This window comes from Muntiacus reevesi, chromosome 19 (genome assembly GCF_963930625.1).
Source record: "Muntiacus reevesi chromosome 19, mMunRee1.1, whole genome shotgun sequence".
Classification (NCBI taxonomy): domain Eukaryota; kingdom Metazoa; phylum Chordata; class Mammalia; order Artiodactyla; family Cervidae; genus Muntiacus; species Muntiacus reevesi.
In genome coordinates, this window is record NC_089267.1 from 10,252,616 (window position 1) to 10,272,252 (window position 19,637).

The window sequence follows — 19,637 nt, forward strand, 5'->3', positions numbered from 1 at the left end:
CAATATACAGGTTGCTGTGTGATAACCCCTGACTGCATCTGAGTAACCATCCCCATTCCTACCTCTGCTCACAGCCAGGTGTCAAAGAGGGAAAGAGACCAGGCAAGGGATGTGTAAGAAGACCTTTTGCCCTTTTTCTGTTTGTTCATCCCCATTCTCCTCAAACCTTAATCATAATGATGAGATCACTGGGTAACATTTAACCTAGCTACTGATTTTTGCTTTGAGAAATGTACACAGTACCTTGCCTAACCTGTTGATTCCTCTTCTGGATTAGGAGTAAGAATGAACAATTAGGCAGATAAAGAATGACTGACTCTCTGTGCCTAGCTTCTCTTTAGCACATTTGCAGGTGGATCCCATGGGTGTACCGGAAAGATAACATCCAAAGGAAGATCAGAAGTTAGCAGTTCTTCCCACAATGGAAAAATGATGACAAATCTAACATCGTACCTTAATGATTAACTGAGATTGTTTCCCCTTTTTCCCTTTAAAAAAAGTCATGGCTGAGCAGAATATTCAGAGTTGGTCTCTGGACACAAGTCTACCTTGTCTCCAGTTTTTTGGTGTAAAAGTCTCTCCTTTCTACCAACACTTGCCCCTCAAATCGTGGCTTTTGAGCAGAGAACTGCCGGACCTGAGTTCAGTAACAGAAACAGCTCTTGATGGACAGAAGACTGAGAGGCAGAGTTCCAGCTCCATCTTTACCACTTTAATCTCTGGATTTTCAGTTTCCTTACTTATCAAATGTGGGGTTTGGTTAGCACAGGTGATTTACAAGGTCTCCATTCACTGCAAATCTCTGAATTCAGGCCTTATGAAGCTGAATTAAATGTTCTTTTGCTATCATCACAGTTCCTTCCTTCTTCCCTAGGAAATAGAAAACTTCTGCACATAAGAATCAGTATTCTTGAGAAAGAAGAATGGAACAGGAGGAATCAACCTGCCTGACTTCGGGCTCTACTACAAAGCCACAGTCATCAAGACAGTATGGTATTGGTACAAAGAAGAAACATAGATCAATGGAACAAAATAGAAAGGCCAGAGATAAATCCACGCACCTATGGACACCTTATCTTCGACAAAGGAGGCAAGAATATACAATGGAGATAAGACGACCTCTTTAACAAGTGGTGCTAGGAAAACTGGTCAACCACTTGTAGAAGAATGAAACTAGAACACTTTCTAACACTATACACAAATATAAACTCAAAACAGATTACAGATCTAACCATAAGACCAGAAACTATAAAACTCCTAGAGGAAAACATAGGCAAAACACTCCCTGACATAAATCACAACAGGACCTCTATGACCCACCTCCCAGAGTAATGGAAATAAAAGCAAAAATAAACAAATGGGACCTAATGAAAATTAAAAGCTTTTGCACAACAAAGGAAACTATAAACAAGGTGAAAAGACAGCCCTCAGAATGGGAGAAAATAATAGCAAATGAAGCAACTGACAAAGAATTAATCTCAAATATATACAAGCAACTCCTGCAGGTCATTTCCAGAAAAATAAATGACCCAAGCAAAAAATGGGCCAAAGAACTAAACAGACATTTCTCCAAAGAAGACATACAGATGGCTAACAAACACATGAAAAGATGCTCAACATCACTCATTATTAGAGATATGCAAATCAAAACCACAATGAGGTACCATTACACGCCAGTCAGGATGGCTGCTATCTAAAAGCCTACAAGCAATAAATGCTGGAGAGGGTGTGGAGAAAAGGGAACCCTCTTACATTGTTGGTGGGAATGCAAACTAGTATAGCCACTATGGAGAACAGTGTGTAGATTCCTTAAAAAACTGGAAATATACCTGCCATATGTCCCAGCAATCCCACTGCTGGGCATACACACCGAGGAAACCAGAATTGAAAGAGACACATGTACCCCAGTGTTTATCGCAGCACTGTTTATAATAGCCAGGACAAGGAGGCAAGCTAGATGTCCATCGGCAGACGAATGGATAAGAAAGCTGTGGTACATATACACCATGGACTATTACTCAGCCATTAAAAAGAATACATTTGAATCAGTTCTAATGAGGTGAATGAAACTGGAGCCTATTATACCCAGTGAAGTAAGCCAGAAAGAAAAACACCAATATAGTATACTAATGCATATACATGGAATTTAGAAAGACGGTAATGATAACCCTGTATGTGAGACAGCAAGAGAGACACAGATGTATAGAACAGTCTTTAGGACTCTGTGGGAGAGGGTGAGGGCAGAATGATATGGGAGAATGGCACTGAAACATGTATATTATCATATGTGAAATGAATTGCCAGTCCAGGTTTGATGCATGAGACAGGGTGCTCGAGGCTGATACACTGGGATGACCCAGAGGGATGGGATGGGGAGGGGGGTGGGAGGGGGGTTCAGGATGGGGAACACATGTACACCCTTGGCTGATTTATATCAATGTATGGCAGAAGCACTACAATTTTTTTTTACTACAATATTTTAAAGTAATTAGCCTCCAATCAAAATAAATAAATTTATATTTTTAAAAAAACTGTATTATCTGACTTCCAAAAAATGTCCATACACTTGTATTTTGTAGGTTCTATTTTAACAAAACAAGCCTACTGTCAACTTGTGAACTCTCAGGATTGTTGAAATGCGAAAGAAAAGTGAAAGAGAAAATCATTTGATTATTTTTCTTAGATAGCAAGGAATAAAAGTAACTTTGTCTCTCCTAGTGTAGCCATTCCTGGCAATTCATTATATCACGGGGGAAAAAATGGGTCAGATTTAAATATCCTGCTGTTTATAAAAATATATGAAGCCATAAAGCAGTCTTTGTATGTGTCCTTTTTGACAGAGGGGATGCTTTAAATGACCGGGCTGGCTTTTGTAGACCTGGTCTTTTTTTGCGCGGCACGACCATTGGTGGGAGGCTGGGAGGGGTCACCTCGCATCTCAGACACAGGGCAGAATGCAGCTGGGAGTCAGGCACCAAAAGCCAGTGGTATTAGCCTTGGAAAGGATGATAGAAATTCTGTGTTCTTCTGATTTTATTTTTACCCACTTCTCACCTCTAGTTCTGAAGGTGATTAGAGGGGGTCCTAGAGACAAAGACACGCACCGCACACTGCGCACCACACTAACCGGTGATCTTGGTTTTATGAGCCTCTTCACCGAGTCCCATATCCATACATTAAGGGAGCTCTGTCTCAACGCCACTTGCAGGATGATCAAATCACTTAATTTTTTATTGCATATTCTTTCCTGCACAACCACAAGAGCGCTTTTATTTTCATCTTATGCTGCAGAATGAGGTTTCTTGAGTCTTCCGTGTTCTCTTTTATTTTTGAATGATTGCCATGATCTATTTGCAAGACTGGAAGTCTATTTAAATAGCACAGAGCTATCAACCTGATAACTAACGGAAAATGCATTTAGTTCTGCTTTTTAACATAAATCTCTCTGATCTAGATTTCCACTCCTAAGAAGGTCATGGGGCCACTTACTTAGGGTTGGGGAAGGTTGGGGAATAAATTATGGCTCCTATAAATTGAGTGAGTGAGGCAGCAAATGACGAGGCAGGGAGGTGTGGAGTCACATAGACCTTGAAGAGGCCACTTGGGGATGATCTTGCTGCCAAATCAGCAGTATTTATGACATCTTCTTTGAGGTTGTAAAGTGTTGGCCCTGGGTATTATACGGTGGTAATATTACATGGGTCACCTGTCTTGCTTCTGAATTTTTGCTCAAAATATTCCCTATGCCTAGATGTGTCTCTCCCTGCTCCTTCAGTAAGTTTTATTTATGTATAAACTTGATTTCAAACTCTAACCTTGATTCTTCAAGAGTCCTGCCTGAGTTGATGTAGAAAGCCCATCATTTTACCATGTTAAGGGCACCTCTTCATTTTTAAACATAATCATTTCTATTAAATTAAAAAAAAATATTTTAAATGTCCACTACAAGACAAGCAGCCCAGTAGTACACAAGCACACACGTTTTGTAACCACATTTGCAGACATTCAGAATATAAAAATCTCTGCTTTGCTGGGGACTGGGTACGACCTTCTGACCCCGAACAACCTTCCGGTAAATCAGGGCAGGAAATCCAGTCATCCTTAGTCCTCTCTCTTGTTCTAAATTAAACACTCTACCCTGGGTGAGGTGACAACAGAATTTGTCATCAGCATTTAGAGGTGATAGGTTTACTCAGCACTTCAAAAGGAAGGCTCTGGAGGAGGGGAAGGAGGATGGGTTGCAATTGTAGGGCGGTGGTGACCATTTGCATGGAGCTCACCGCGCCTCGAGGCGAGGCACCCAAGCCAAGCCAGGGGGTGGCTAGTGACCCTCTCTGCAAGGTTCCTCTCTAGACAGCCAGCTCCCAAAGAGAGGAGAGAAGTGTGTTGCACACTCAGAAATCTCCTTCTGAAAAGAAAAGCAAAGAGCTCAAAATAGTGAATTCCTAACGCTCAAGCGATATTGCTATGTCAACTCCTGGGGCAGAATAACTGTTCCCCCTGGGCCCTTGTCTCACCATGTGCCTTGCTGTTACTTCCTGTGATGATGAGAAGGTCCTAGTGGAATCTCTCTGTCTCCAGGAAGGGTGTGTGTGAAGCAGAATTATGTGTATTAAACCCTCCTCTGCATGCTCACACATCTGGAACTAGGACATCATTTTTGGTTGAGGTGTCCATAAGCCCCAGCCCCTGGCAGTCCAGCTCCCACCCTGTGGTCAGACTGTTGGTATGGATTCTGTGATGTGCAACAGAAAATCTCAACAGGCAGTTTTTTTCATGTTTAGTTAGAAAAGCAGAGATCTTCAAGTCTTGCTCAAGGTAGGTCTTCAGAGACCATGTAGCTAGTGGACTTTTTGCTTTAGCAATTGTGATAAATTCAAATTCTGTATCAAATATCAGTGGGTCACCATAAAGGAAACTCTCAGTATCCTTGAGGGCCCTGCAATCAACATTTTAAGTGAGAAAGAAGACATAACTGAATACAGGCAAAAGGAGGTGGCTTCTCTGTGGACAGAAATCTTCCTTCCCTCCCTCTCCCCTCATGCTTTCTGTCACACAGAACTCCTGCAGCCTCCTCTATCCCCAGAGCTGATTTCACCCAGTGTGATCTTATTAAAGCAGGTGACACTGAGAGATTTAATGCAGTCAATGAAGATGTTTTTTATTGGAATATGGTTGATTTACAAGGTTATGTTAGTTTCAGCATACAGGAAAGTGATTCAGTTATACACATGCATCTATTATTTTTCAGGTTATTTTCTCTCTTAGAGGTTGTTGCAAAACATTGAGTAAATTTCCCTATGCTATGTAGCATATCGTTGTTGCTTATTTCATACACAGTAGTGTGTATGTGTTCTTCTCAAACTCCTAATTTGTCCCCCTCCCCCACTTTCCACTTTGGTGACCGTAAGTTTGTGCTCTATGTCTGTGGGTCTACTCCTGTAAATAAGTTATCTGTATTTCCTTTAGATTCCACATACGAGTGATATCATGACTTTTGTCTCTCTGTGTCACTTACTCCATTTAGTATGATACATAGCCTCAGGGCTGATCCATGTTGCTGCAAATGGTCTCATTTCATTCTGTTTTATGGCTATGCATGTGTACGTGTTCAGTCGCTCAGTTGTGTCTGACTCTTTGTGACTCCATGGACCACAGCCCGCCAGGCCCTTCTGTCCATGGTATTATTCAGGCAAGAATACTGGAGTGGTTTGCCATTTCCTCCTCCAGGGGATCTTCCTAACCCAGGGATCAAACCTGAGTCTCCTCTATTTCCTGCATTGGCAACAGATTCTTTATCACTGACCACCAGGGAAATTTTTTATGGATGAATAATATCTAGAAACTTTTTAAAAGATTGAAAGTCATTTTAAAAAGAGTGAAATGTGGGACTTAAAAAATTGGAAAATGTGAGACTTAGAACCATCAGGAATAATGACGAATTCTTTGTTAACAGCAGGGTTTATGTCCACAACTGTGTGATTCAGGCCCTCTGCTTGGAGGACTCTCAAATGTCTTGCTCTGGATGTCTTTATTCAGCCTTGTGAGAGAGCGAGCGGCTCACAGGTAACTCCGATTCTGAGAGGAAAAAGAGACTCAGAGATCTCCCAGTACAAACTAGGGACACTGGAAAGACTCAAAGAAATGAGAAACTGAGTTAAAAATTCTTCGTTAAGGATGTGGTACATATATTCAATAGGATATTTCTCAACCATAAAAAAGAATGAAATCATGCCATACAGTCTTGTTTGAAACCAACACAACACTGTAAATTAATCATACTTTAAATTAAAAGATGATTTTAAATGAAAAAAAAAAAAAGATGTTTGCCAAGCTAATGCCTACACACAACTGAAAAGCCCTGTGTCCTAAAGAGTAAGCTTGTGCTCTAACCTTGCCTTGCCTCCTGATTTTCATGGTCAGAATCAACCACACTCAACTCCTGTAGCTCTTTCTCTGACATTTACCTTCATATTTCTGCTTTTTTATTCCTTTGTGAAGTTTGGCTATGACCTGTTTGTTTGGCAAGACAGGAGGACTTAAGTTTCCAACAACCTCCTGCCTGCATCACTGCCTTCCCCATAAGGGTAAGTCGATATTCTGTGTTTAAATCACCATGTCTATGCACATCTATCTGTACTCAGCCAAATATTACACCAGGATTTCTTTTCTTGTACATATTTTTATGAATCCTGATGTTCACACATCTTCTTTGTCATTTGATTAGTTTCATAATGAGCACTCATTCTTTCCATAGTTTTTAATAACTTTCCACGGCAGTTTGCTATAAAATTGAATGTTGCATTTAATTGTTTTTCTAGAGCATTCCCCTCCTGGAGGTCGGAGTCATCTGCTTCAGTGTAGATGGGTGGCGGTCCAGGCCTGCTCAGAGCTGTCACTCTGGGATGTCCCGACACAAGCACCAGAGCCCCCTTCTTCTTGGACTCTGGGTAGAATCTCTGGACACCTGGCTCCTAGGGCCTCTTTTCTTGGTTAGCTTCCTTGTTTTGAGAGCTCACACACCCTCCCTTGGGGTGGATTCCTGAGGGAAAAATGCATGGGAAGTAAGATCCTGATATCTGGGAGGTCTAAGTGTTGTTATTTTTCTTCCACATTCTTTAATTAAGATTCTGATTGTGTGCAGAATTACTTCATTCAGAATTGTGAAAGCCTTTTGCTTCTCAGTGTGGCTTCAAAAAACTGATGTCATTCTACTTTATATTCCTTTTTATGTAATCCATACTTGTTCCACACTTGAGATTCTTGAGGATACATTTCTTTACCCTTCCTGTTGTGAAATTCATGATGCATTGCCTCTGTGTTTTCCTTCCTTCCTTCCTTTGTCATTCCCTCCCTTCCTTGCTTTCTTTCTTTCATCATGCTTGGCTTTGGTAAACCAATTTAATCCATTGACTCCTGGTTCAGGTTCAGGAAATGTTTTGTATTACTATATCTTGATAATATTACCTAATCCTCTACTGACAATTTAGGGGAGGTTTATTTTTGTGTAGGGATAAAGACACGTTAATTTGCCTGGATAATTTGCCTGGTGCCTCTAGGATTGTCTTGATATTAACGTATGAGCTAAGTTGGTCAGTATTCAGACACTGATTCATCCTACAAAATGCAGTGTGTGCCTTTTATCCTTTTATGTGCTATATCCTAAACTCAGAGAGCCTGTCAGACCCCACTTGGGTTAAACCTCCCTTCACTGCATCTTGAAAACTCTTTCAAGGAAGTGAGTTCAGGGAATTATAGGACCTTCTCATCTGCCTCCCTTCCCTCATCCATTGTTCTTTATTGTTTGATATCTGGTATCAGCGTGAGAACCCTTTTTCAGATATTTTAGGTGGTGTTGAGGTCATTTCCGGTGGGTGAGGGGGGAAGGGTAATTTTCTAGTCCTTTTTACTCCATCTTGACTAGAAGTAAAAGATCTGACTCATTTATATTTGAAGCTTGCTTTTACATTATAGGAAGATTTAATCTTTGCTTCTGCACACTTGCTCTCAGATATTTCATTTTAGCTTTCAGTGTATTTTTATAGCAGATAATAGCAGCTTCAATTTATGCTTTGTAAATCATTGATGTGAAGTTTTTCTCTCGTTACTTCCCCCTAGTCTTGTATTTAGACTTCCCAGTCAGATAGCTTTCTGATTCATAGAAAAATGTTTGTGTTGATGATCATTTTGGCATTAAATTTCCTTAGAATTCTCTACTGTATCCAATTTTTAAAAATCATTTCAGATACACTCTTTTTCTCAATTTTATCACATCTTTCATTGCTTTCCACTTTTAAAAAATATAATGTTGTAATAAAAAAAATGCTGAGTACTAGTAAAAAATAGCAGTGGTCATTGATTTCTATATGTGTTAGAGTTATAATTTCATTTTTGTAAGTTTTAACAACGTGAATTTTCTCACAAATAAATTGCAGTTTTAATGCAGGTGCAGAGATTTTTTTAAAATGTAATTTATGAGTATGTATGTGCTCCAAAAAACAGCACACCATGCCTTATATTATCTTTTTATGAAAACAGTTATTTAAATAAAGTGTTTTGCTTTACTGGAGCAAATATGACTCAGGAAGGATCTTCCCTGAAGCAATCTATCAATACCCTTCTTGGCAACAGTCAAGATCACATTATAAGGAAGCATGTGAAGAGTGAGTCTGATTTTTATCACATTTATAGCTTCATTGATGTCTATTGGAAAGAAGGCCTATAACACTTCTTACCTTTATTTTTACTTTTTGTGATGCAGACTCATTGTTTGGGAAAACTCTTACTTGGAACTCAAGATGAAAAACAGATGATAGCAAGTTATGCATTGCTAAGCTACTGACACCTTGAAAATACTCAGCCAGCAGATGTGTGACAATCCAGGAGGCATTTATCCCTTTTGTATTCTTTCATTAGTGTCTTTTGGTGTTATCAAATTTTAAGTAGGGTATTATGCATTTTCTCAGAAAGCCAGTGTTTCAAATTTGATCCCAGTCCAGAGTTAGTGTACACTTAGTTCTCAGAAACATCATTAAAAAGCTGACTCCTGTCTCTTCCACATTGTCTGATAGGATATGAGTGTTCTGGTCATCAGAGGAAGCTTTCAACAATCATCTTTGTGGTTTCGACCTAGATATCTGTGTTCATTCACTCCGCTATGTATGAGCATCTATTAGGAACCTAATATTATTTTTTTTAAAAAATGCTAAAGGGACAGAGAAAACCTATGTCCTTTGGCTAGAGCTTTGAGTTTATTGTAGGCTCTGATATCTTCATTCTTTATAAAAGGAGAGGATGAAGTGGCATGGTAGTCTCCAACATGAGGGGATCATTTGAACAGATTGGAAAAGGTGAGTGTTAATGTTTATCACTGCTCAATGCATAACCAACTATCCTCACGAGTAGGCCAGCTAATGGTGACCATGCAGCATAATTTGTGAGCCAGAGATAGCATCACTGCTTTGGGATAACACGTTTTCTTCACTGCTGGTTATTCATAGGCGTTAAATCACTAGTGCCCTAATTCACATCCATCATTTTGTTAAGTTGGATCCACTGCCAAGCAAAACCTGGATTTGTATTTCAGCCGGAACCTTAAATAAAACTTTGTAGGTGATAAAGTATATCTATAAAATGATGAGTTTCAGAATCCCATTTTAGTATTCTTTTTCCTCTAAATATATCTTTCAATTGTGGTCTCTGTATTTTTGTGTTGACCTGAGACAACAATAAAGAATTTCAGTACTGTTACTTGGGAGATGTGCATGTTAGTATCGGTTCTAGAACTCAGTACTGAGACCCTGGGTCTTGACTTTCTTGTGTGTAAAATGGGGAGTTTGAGCAGCATGATTTGTAAAGTTCTTTAAAGCTCCCGAATTCTGGAATATTAACCTGTCACTGAGGAAAGGCCTTAATATGCTAGTGACTTTTTCACAAATTCCCCAAAAAGTTGTATCTAAAAGAAAAATACAGTGGTCTTCCTTATATGTGGTTTCAGTTTCTGCAGATTCAGTTACCATCAGTCAACTGTAGTTCAAAAATATTAAATGGAAAGTTCCAGAAATACATAATTCATAAATTTTAGGTTGTGTGCTTTTCTGAGTAACATGAGGAAATCTTAGGTCATTCCTCTCAGGGATCCACCACAATTTACATAATCATGGTCCCAGGACCCAGTCTCTCCCAAAGTGGGTGATGGCCCATACAGCATCAGACAGTCAGTGTTAGATTATCACTACTTCACAGCACCTCCATCGTTCACTCACATTATTTCATCCTACTGGCATTTTATCCTCTTCCATCATCACAAGGAGAAGAGTGGGTAGAGTCCAGTAAGATATTTTGAGAAAGAGGCCATATTCACAAAACTTTTATTATATTAGATTGCTATAGCTGTTCTACTTTATTATTAGCTATCGTTGGCTTCTCTGGAGGCTCAAATAAAGAATCTGCCTGCAATGCAGGAAACCCAGATGTGATTCCCTGGGTCAGGGAGAAACCCTGGAGAAAAGAATGGCTACCCACTCCAGTATTCTTGCCTGGAGAATTGCATGGACAGAGGAGTCTGGAGGGCTATAGTCCGTGGGGTTATAAAGAGTGGGACACAACCCAGAGGCTAACACTTTCACTTTCATTGTTGTTAATCTCCTTCTGTGTCTAACATAAATTAAACTTTATCATAGGTATGTGTATATAGGGAACTACATAGCATACGTGGGATTTGGTGCTATCCATGGTTTCAGACATCTCCTTGGGGTCTTGGAACACACTCCCCCATAGAGAAGGGGGGAGGACAACTGTATACTTGGAATGGTTGTGTCAAGGTTTGAGAACTAGAGTAATGAGAATTAGAGCTTCATTATTTCTGCTGACACCATCATGCTGGGTGATCCAAACAAACACACTTTCCATTTCCATTCACATATGATTTTTATCCACTTACCTACTCTGCAAGTATCTTCTCATTCATTAAATACTTCTTGAGTGTCTACTATGGAACAGTTACTATTGTAGGCATTTTGCAGATATGTTTTAATTCAGATAATTCTTTTACATGCTGATATGAGGTTTGGAAAATTATGGGGTCTCAAGTGAGTGCTCTAGAAAATGATGGAAGATTGAAAAGCATATTAGAAAACAGTTTTTTCACCTTACCGAGCTGCCTCATTCCCTACATCCACCCCTGTTGTGCCCTGGACAATTCTTTGAATATTCTTCCCAAATATTTTGAGTGAAAGGGGAAGAATAATTTTGATGGATAGAGCAGGACTCTAAGAAGGCAATATTAGCATAATATATTCAGGCAGATACACTCTTTAATGAGGATGGAATAGAAAGTAGCCATATGAAATGGAGGAGTCAAAAATACATATCTTCTGTATAAGAATGCTTCCCAGAAATGATATTTCTTTTTCTTTTCTGGTAAAGACACAGCCTGACTGTGTGTGTGTATGTGTATGCATGTACATATACATTTCTACATTCAATATATACATATACACACACATATGTGTATATGTGTGTGTGTGTGTGTGTGTGTGTGTGTGCACTTAGTCACTCAGCCATGTCTGGCTCTTTGCCATTCCATGGGCTGTAGCCCACCAGGCTCCTCTGTCATTGAGTTCTCCAGGCAGAATACTGAAGTGGATTATCATTCCCTTCTCCAGGAGATCTTCCCAACTCAGGGATCGAACTCGGGTCTCTCACATTGCAGGAGGTTTCTTTACCATCCGAGCTACCAGGGAAGACATATAGGTCTTAAATGATCAAAAGGTTTTGGTTTGTGATTTTTACCTGGAGACATTACAATTTCCAATTTATTTTTAGCATATTTGCAATAAGTCTGCAGTTCAAGAGAATCCATCTATACAAATCTAGCCCTTCTTCAGCAGATCTTCCTAACCTGGGAATTGAATCAGGGTCTCCTGCATTGCAGGCAGGTCCTTCACCAACTGAGTTATCAGGGAAGCCCATAATATAGGAAGACACATCAGAAATAAAGGTCTGGAAGTTACACACACCTCTTTGAGCACAAGACTGAGCCCTTTGTGTCTAAACTGTAGCATTCATTTTTCCAGGTTTCTCAGCTCTCAGGCTGCACATTTGTCATCTTAATTTAGTTGTTTACATGTTTATTTTGGGAAAGCAACATTTAGAAAAGTAGAATCTGCTTCAAGAAATAAGAAGCGAGAATTCCATCACGAATACTGAAATCAAGTGGCATTTATTTTTCACGCATCTTTTATTGAAATCTGTATTTTTGGATATCACCTTTTAGAGAGCTTGCAATGAGCAGGATATAAAACAGGAACCAACTGTCAGCTGAAATTCACATGTTAAATTATGGTAAAAGTTTGAAAATTAGAATTGGGTGCGAGATTGTTTCTTCCTTCAACTTCAAGAAGTTGAAGAACTAATCATTGAGAAATGGAATAATGTTTAAGCCAAAGTACAAGCTGAATAGTCTAAAATATTGCTACTGAAAAGCTTCAGTGTAATTTTTGATTGTGTGACTTATTAATAAATCAGTGCACAATTTATTCAACATTTGCATGTTAAAAACCTGATATGTATAAAACATAGCGCTAGAAATAGGATGTGAAAAGAGACAATTATAGAAAGGTGTAAGGCATGGTCCTTACCCAAGTTTACAACAGAAAACACTGCAACTTCAGTGTTACTGATAAAATATATGTGACATTTAAAAAAAAAACTTCTTCTGGAAAACCCATGAGTCATTCACCTGAAGGCTCCTAATATTGTAATATGAAGTGGGATTTGTCTAGAGAAATGTCCTTTAAATTCTTTATGAAGAGTTCACCACAAAACAGTATCCCCATCATGGAAGGAATTCACTGTTCCTGCCCTTTATTCAAACAACCCTGACAGATGAGGTAATAATAAGACACACTTAGGAAACCTAGGGAGGTGGCCTATTCCCAGCCACCAGCATGATGTACCTGGCACTCCACAGTTTCTAAACATGAATTGGTATGTTGCAAGTTACCCTGAGGTGGTCAGCAATATCATCAGCTTCAGGTTTATGGATCATCTGTGTCCACAATTCATAACGTGAAAGTTCTCCAGAAGCAAAAGAAGACATGTAGACTTTGAAAGAAGGGGGAGGTTTAGAGGCTACCCCTGATTCCTCCTCAACCCTCTTTGGGGATTAACTCTGTGGGTGGCCACCACCAAAGATGGAAATTCTGGGCCAAGAATCCTGCAAATTTAAACGTGACTCCAACTCAGTTTATTTCAAAATTTATCTCATTTCTCTCTGAATTACTCACCTTAAAGTAAATCCTGACACTAATTTACTGCTTCCCAAGATAAAAAGACTGATTTAGAAGTCCTAAATCAGAACATCCTAGGCTTGGATTGCAATGATTCCCTGAATTTTTAGTGTTCCTAAATCTAACCCTCAAATATATCCTTCAAAGAGAATAACTGGATATTTAAAAATATATTGAAGAGAACACTTAAAAATGAAGAGAGGCTGAATGTCAGAGTTGTGGAAAGTTAGTTTTTGGCATTTGAAAAATACACATTTCCAAACAATGTCAATTATACAGCTATTGTTTTGGTGTACAAAGATGACAGAGAATTTATAGAAGGTAAAGAAAGCTAAGTGGGAAATACAGAGAAGTTATCCACAGAGACAGCATGTCCAACTTTCACAAGTAACCTTGGGATGCTGGAGTTTTGTGGGAGAGTGGGCAACCACTTGCAGGGAAGATACACAGTTGCTCACATTTAATTATTGCTTTCTTTTCAAAATACTTATCTGTTTTACAGCCCTATGTTCTCATCGATTCAGACTGAACCACCTCCTTTTTTCTTGATAACTCAAAGTTATACATCTTTTTAAATACCATATTATATTACCCAAATGTAACAATTCATTTGAGCTTCCTTGGTGACTCTGGTGGTAAAGACTCTGCCTGCAATACAAGAGACCCAGGTTCAATCTCTGGCTCAAGAAGACCTCCTGGGGAAGGGAATGACAACCCACTCCAGTGTTCTTGCCTGGAGAATCCCAGGGATGGCAGAGCCTGGTGGGCTGCCGTTTATGGAGTTGCACAAAGTCAGACATGACTGAAGCAACTTAGCAGCAGCCGCCAGTATTCTTGCCTGGAGAATTCCATGGACAAAGGAGCCTGGCAGGTCATAGCCCTTTTTTTTTTTTTTTTTTTTTTTTTTTTTTTTAATTTTTTTATTTTTCAGTGGGTTTTGTTATACATTGATGTGAATCAGTTCGTGTAACTCCATAGCCCTTTTAAGTTACAATTCTTTGTGCACTAAGTTTTAGGTTCAATTACATGAGTTGTTAACCTGTTATAAGAATATGGAGTTCATTGAAGTCAGGGATCAGAGAGTTGAAGGGTTTTCCCACACATGAAAATGTCACATAGATAATGTGGTATCTGCACCATATCACCTTGAGCGAGCTTTAGTGTGGCTGAACCCAGACCTAGAGATAAGGCAGAGAGACTGTCACATTTATGGCACATTCTCTGGGAGAGCACAGCTTCTCAGGTTGCATGCCACTGGGGTTGGTCACAGGCAGGGAGAGACATCGGTGGGGATGTGCTTCTATTGTGGTTTCTGCGGGAAGAACAGGTGATACAGGTAAACAGGTCAGCGTTGGTGAGTTTGACAAACTTCAGCAGAATCTGGGATGTGGAAGCTGACCCTGGATGCCTGCTATGTGGCCCTGCATGGGTTTTTTTCGGGGGTGTAGAGTGTCCTGAAGTGTGCAAGCCCTGAGACAGGAATGGGTGGAATGGTGGCTACATGGCTGCTCAAGAAGGAGAATGATCAGCCTCTCAGTTCAGTCAGTCAGTCACCTCTGACTCATTGCATCCCCATGGGCTGCAGCATGCCAGGTTTTCCTGTCCATCACCAACTCCCAGAGCTTGCTCAAACTCATGTCCATCAAGTCGGTGATGCCATCCAACCACCTCATCCTCTGTTGTCCTCTTCTCCAGCCTTCAATCTTTCCCAGCATCAGGGTCTTTTCTAGTGAGTCAACTCTTTGCATCAGGTGGCCAAAGTATTGGAGTTTCGGCTTCAGCATCAGTCTTTCCAATGAATATTCAGGACTGATTTCCTTTAGGATGGACTGGTCGGATCTCCTTGCAGTCCAAGGGACTCTCAAGAGTCTTCTCCAACATCACAGTTCAAAAGCATCAATTCTTCGGCACTCAGCTTTCTTTATAGTCCAGCTTTCACATCCATACATGACTACTGGGAAAACCATAGCTTTTACTAGATGGACCTTAATAATTTCATGGATGAAGTCACCATCTGCAGTGATTTTGGAGCCCTAGAAAATAAATCTGTCCTTGTTTCCATTGTTCCCCCATCTATTTGCCATGGAGTGACCAACCTCTAGCCACAGTCTTACCTCTGGGTCATGACAGCATCTTAGTAACATATGAGAGATGGTGCCTAGCTCTCGGTTATAATATTGTGAGTGATCTTACTGGGATCTTACTTCTCCCCCTTGACTAGGCCTCAGTTCACTTCAGTCACTCAGTCGTGTCTGACTCTTTGTGACCCCATGGACATGCCAGGCTTCCCTGTCCATCACCAGCTCCCAGAGCCTGATCAGACTCATGTTCATCAAGTTCGTAGCTGATAATATAGACATGTACTTGCAAATCTATTAATTTTGTTATTGTTTCTAATCATCTGCAAGAGTAAAATCTCCAGAAAAGCAGGGACTTGGCCTCTTTAACTGCTGTATTACTACAATAAGGAGATCAAAAGACATTAAATGAATATTTTAATTGTTGAATAAATGAATTAATTTCTGTATTACATATATTTTGCCTATTACTGCTAATTAAGTATTAAGCAAATAGCTAATAATTCATATGTAAATAAATGCTTATCAGTCCAGTACAGTCACACAATCATGTCTGACTCTTTGTGACCCCTTGGACTGCAGCATGTCAGGCTACCCTGTCTATCACCAACTCCCAGATCCTGCTTAAAGTCATGTCCATTGAGTCAGTGATGCCATGTTTATAAAATGTTTATAAATAAAATAACATCCTAAATGCAATAACAAAATAGTATAGTGTCCTCTGATAATCTTTGGGCATGAGATACCTTCAATATATATATATATATATATATATTTTAATTTTAGCTTTGTTTTGGCATATCTTTTCAATATATTTCATAAACTGAATATATATTAAAATACTTAGTGAAAATACTTTGTGTGTCTTCATTGTAAAAGGGATGTCTCTCTCAATTAAGAATAGTCAAGTATAAACAAAAAATGGCTAAAACTTAACCTGTTATTGAAAATTCATATATCCAGAAAAGACACAAACCAATTCAAAAGATACATCTGCCCCAATGTTCATTGCAGCATTATTTATGATAGTGAAGACATGTAAGCAACCTAGATATCACCAATACATGAATGGATAAAAAAGATGTGATATATACATATATATATATCTTATATATATATATACATATATACATACAAATATATCTTTTATATGTGTGTGTGTATATATATACTCAAAGCTAGTGGATGTGATGAAATTCCAGTTGAGCTATTTCAAATCCTGTGAAATGTGAAATGTGATGCTGTGAAAGTGCTGCACTCAATATGCCAGCAAATTTGGAAAACTCAGCAGCGGCCATAGGACTGGAAAAGGTCAGTTTTCATTCCAATCCCTAAGAAAGGCAATCCCAAAGAATGTTCAAACTACCGCACAACTGCACTCATCTCACATGCTAGTAAGTAATGCTCAAAATTCTCCAAGCCAGGCTTCAGCAATATGTGAACCGTGAACTTCCAGATGTTCAAGATGGTTTTAGAAAAGGCAGAGGAACCAGAGATCAAATTGCCAACATCTGCTTGATCATTGAAAAAGCAAGAGAGTTCCAGAAAAACATCTATTTCTGCTTTATTGACTACGCCAAAGCCTTTGACTGTGTGGATCACAATAAACTGTGGAGAATTCTGAAAGAGATGGGAAGACCAGACCACCTGACCTGCCTCTTGAGAAACCTGTATGCAGGTCAGGAAGCAAAAGTTAGAACTGGACATGGAACAACAGACTGGTTCCAAAAAGGAAAAGGAGTCCGTCAAGGCTGTATATTGTCACCCTGCTTATTTAACTTATATGCAGAGTACATCATGAGAAATGCTGGGCTGGAAGAAGCACAAGCTGGAATTGAGATTGCCAGGAGAAATATAAATAACCTCAGATATGCAGATGACACCACCCTTATGGCAGAAAGTGAAGAGGAACTAAAGAGCTGCTTGATGAAAATGAAAGAGAAGAGTGAAACAGTTGGCTTAAAGCTCACCATTCAGAAAACTAAGATCACGGCATCTGGTTCCATCACTTCATGGGAAATAGATGGGAAGACAGAGGAAACAGTGTCAGACTTTAGTTTTGGGGGCTCCAAAATCACTGCAGATGGTGATTGCAGCCATGAAATTAAAAGACACTTACTCCTTGGAAGGAAAGTTATGAACAACCTAGATAGCATATTGAAAGGCAGAGACATTACTTTGCCAACAAAGGTCTGCTTGGTCAAGGTTATGGTTTTTCCAGTGGTCTTGTATGGATTTGAGAGTTGGACTTGAGGAAAGCTGAGCACCAAAAAATCGATTCTTTTGAACTATGGTGTTGGAGAAGACTCTTGAGAGTCCCTTGGACTGCAGGGAGATCCAACCAGTCCATCCTAAAGGCAATCAGTCCTGGGTGTTCATTGGAAGGACTGATGCTGAAGTTGAAACTCCAATACTTTGGCCACCTCATGAGAAGAGTTGACTCATTGGAAAAGACCCTGATGCTGGGAGGGGTTGGGGGCAGGAGGAGAAGGGGACGACAGAGGATGAGATGGCTGGATGGCTTCACCGATTCAATGGGCATGAGTTTGAGTAAACTCCAGAGGTTGGTGATGGACAGGGAGGCCTGACATCCTGTGATTCATGGGGTCACAAAGAGTCAGACACGACTGAGTGACTGAACTGACTGACTGGCTGATATATATACTCAAAGATTGGAGAAGGCAATGGCAACCCACTCCAGTACTCTTGCCTGGAAAATCCCATGCATGCAGAAGCCTGGTAGGTTGCAGTCCATGGGGTCACTAAGAGTTGGACACAACTGAGCGCTTCACTTTCCCTTTTCACTTTTATACATTGGAGAAGGAAATGGCAACCCACTCCAGTGTTCTTGGCTGGAGAATCCCAGGGATGGGGGAGCCTGGTGGGCTGCCGTCTATGGGGTCGCACAGAGTCGGACACGACTGAAACGACTTAGCAGCAGCATACTCAAAGATATATATACAAGATATATATATACATATATACATATACATATATATATACTCAGTCTCTTCAGTCATATATATATATATACACACACACATACAATAGAATATTACTACACACCCATAAAAAGAATGAAATAATAATATTTCATTAGTATATGAAATAATGCCATTTGCAGAAACTTGGATGTACATGGAGATTATCATACTAAGCGAAATAAGGCAGATAGAGAAAGACAGATATCATATGATATCACTTACATGTGGAATAAAAATAAGATACAAATGAACTTAACAGAAACAGGCCCATAGATATAGAAAACAAACTTAAGTTTACCCAAGGGGAAAGGGAGAGAGGCTTAAGTTAACAGTTTGGGATCAACACAAGCAAACTACTATATATAAAAAATGGACATATAATATAGCACATGGAACTATATTCGATATCTTGTAATAACCTATAATGGAAAAGGATCTGAAAAAGAATCACTTTGCTGTATACCAAAAACTAAAACAGCATAGCGGGATTGCCTGATGGCTCAGAGGTTTAAGGATCGGCCTGCAATGCAAGAGACACGGGAGATGAGAGCTATATCTCTGGCTTGGGAAGATCCCATGGAGGAGGAAATGGCAATCCACTCCAATATTCTTGCTTGAAAAATTCCATGGACAGAGAAGCCTGGCGGACTGCAGTCCAAAGTGTTGCAGAGTCGGACATGACTAAGTGACTAACCACAATACAACATTGTAAACCAACTATATTTCAATAAAATTTTTTTAAGCAAAAACTTCGATTATTTATGGAAGCTTTAAAAAGTTAAATACCTAATAATATAGCTCCTAAATGAATAAAGCAAATATACAGGAAAACAGGAAGAAACAACTAACTTCATAATCACAGCAGAGATTTTAACATAACTTTCTCAGGAATTAATAGGTCAAGTAAATAAAAAATAAGTAAGGATTTGAAGACTACATATCATAATTTAAAAGTTTCTTCAAATGCAGAGAGATAACAAAAGAATCTTGGACTGAAATAACTGCATAATACACACTCTATTTCAGCACACATAGAATATTATGTAGAATATTTAGAGAATCTTTCTACTTTCTAGGCTCCAAAGAAAGTCAGAAGACATTTCAGAGAATTTACATCTTACAGACCATGTTCTCTGACTAAAACACAACAATAGTAGTAATAAATTAGATAAACAAATCTAAAAGAACATTATATGTATGAAATTAAGAAATACGCTTTTAAAAACTCATAGATGAAGGAAGAAATCAATGAAAACCAGAAAATAGTGAAAGTGATAATACAA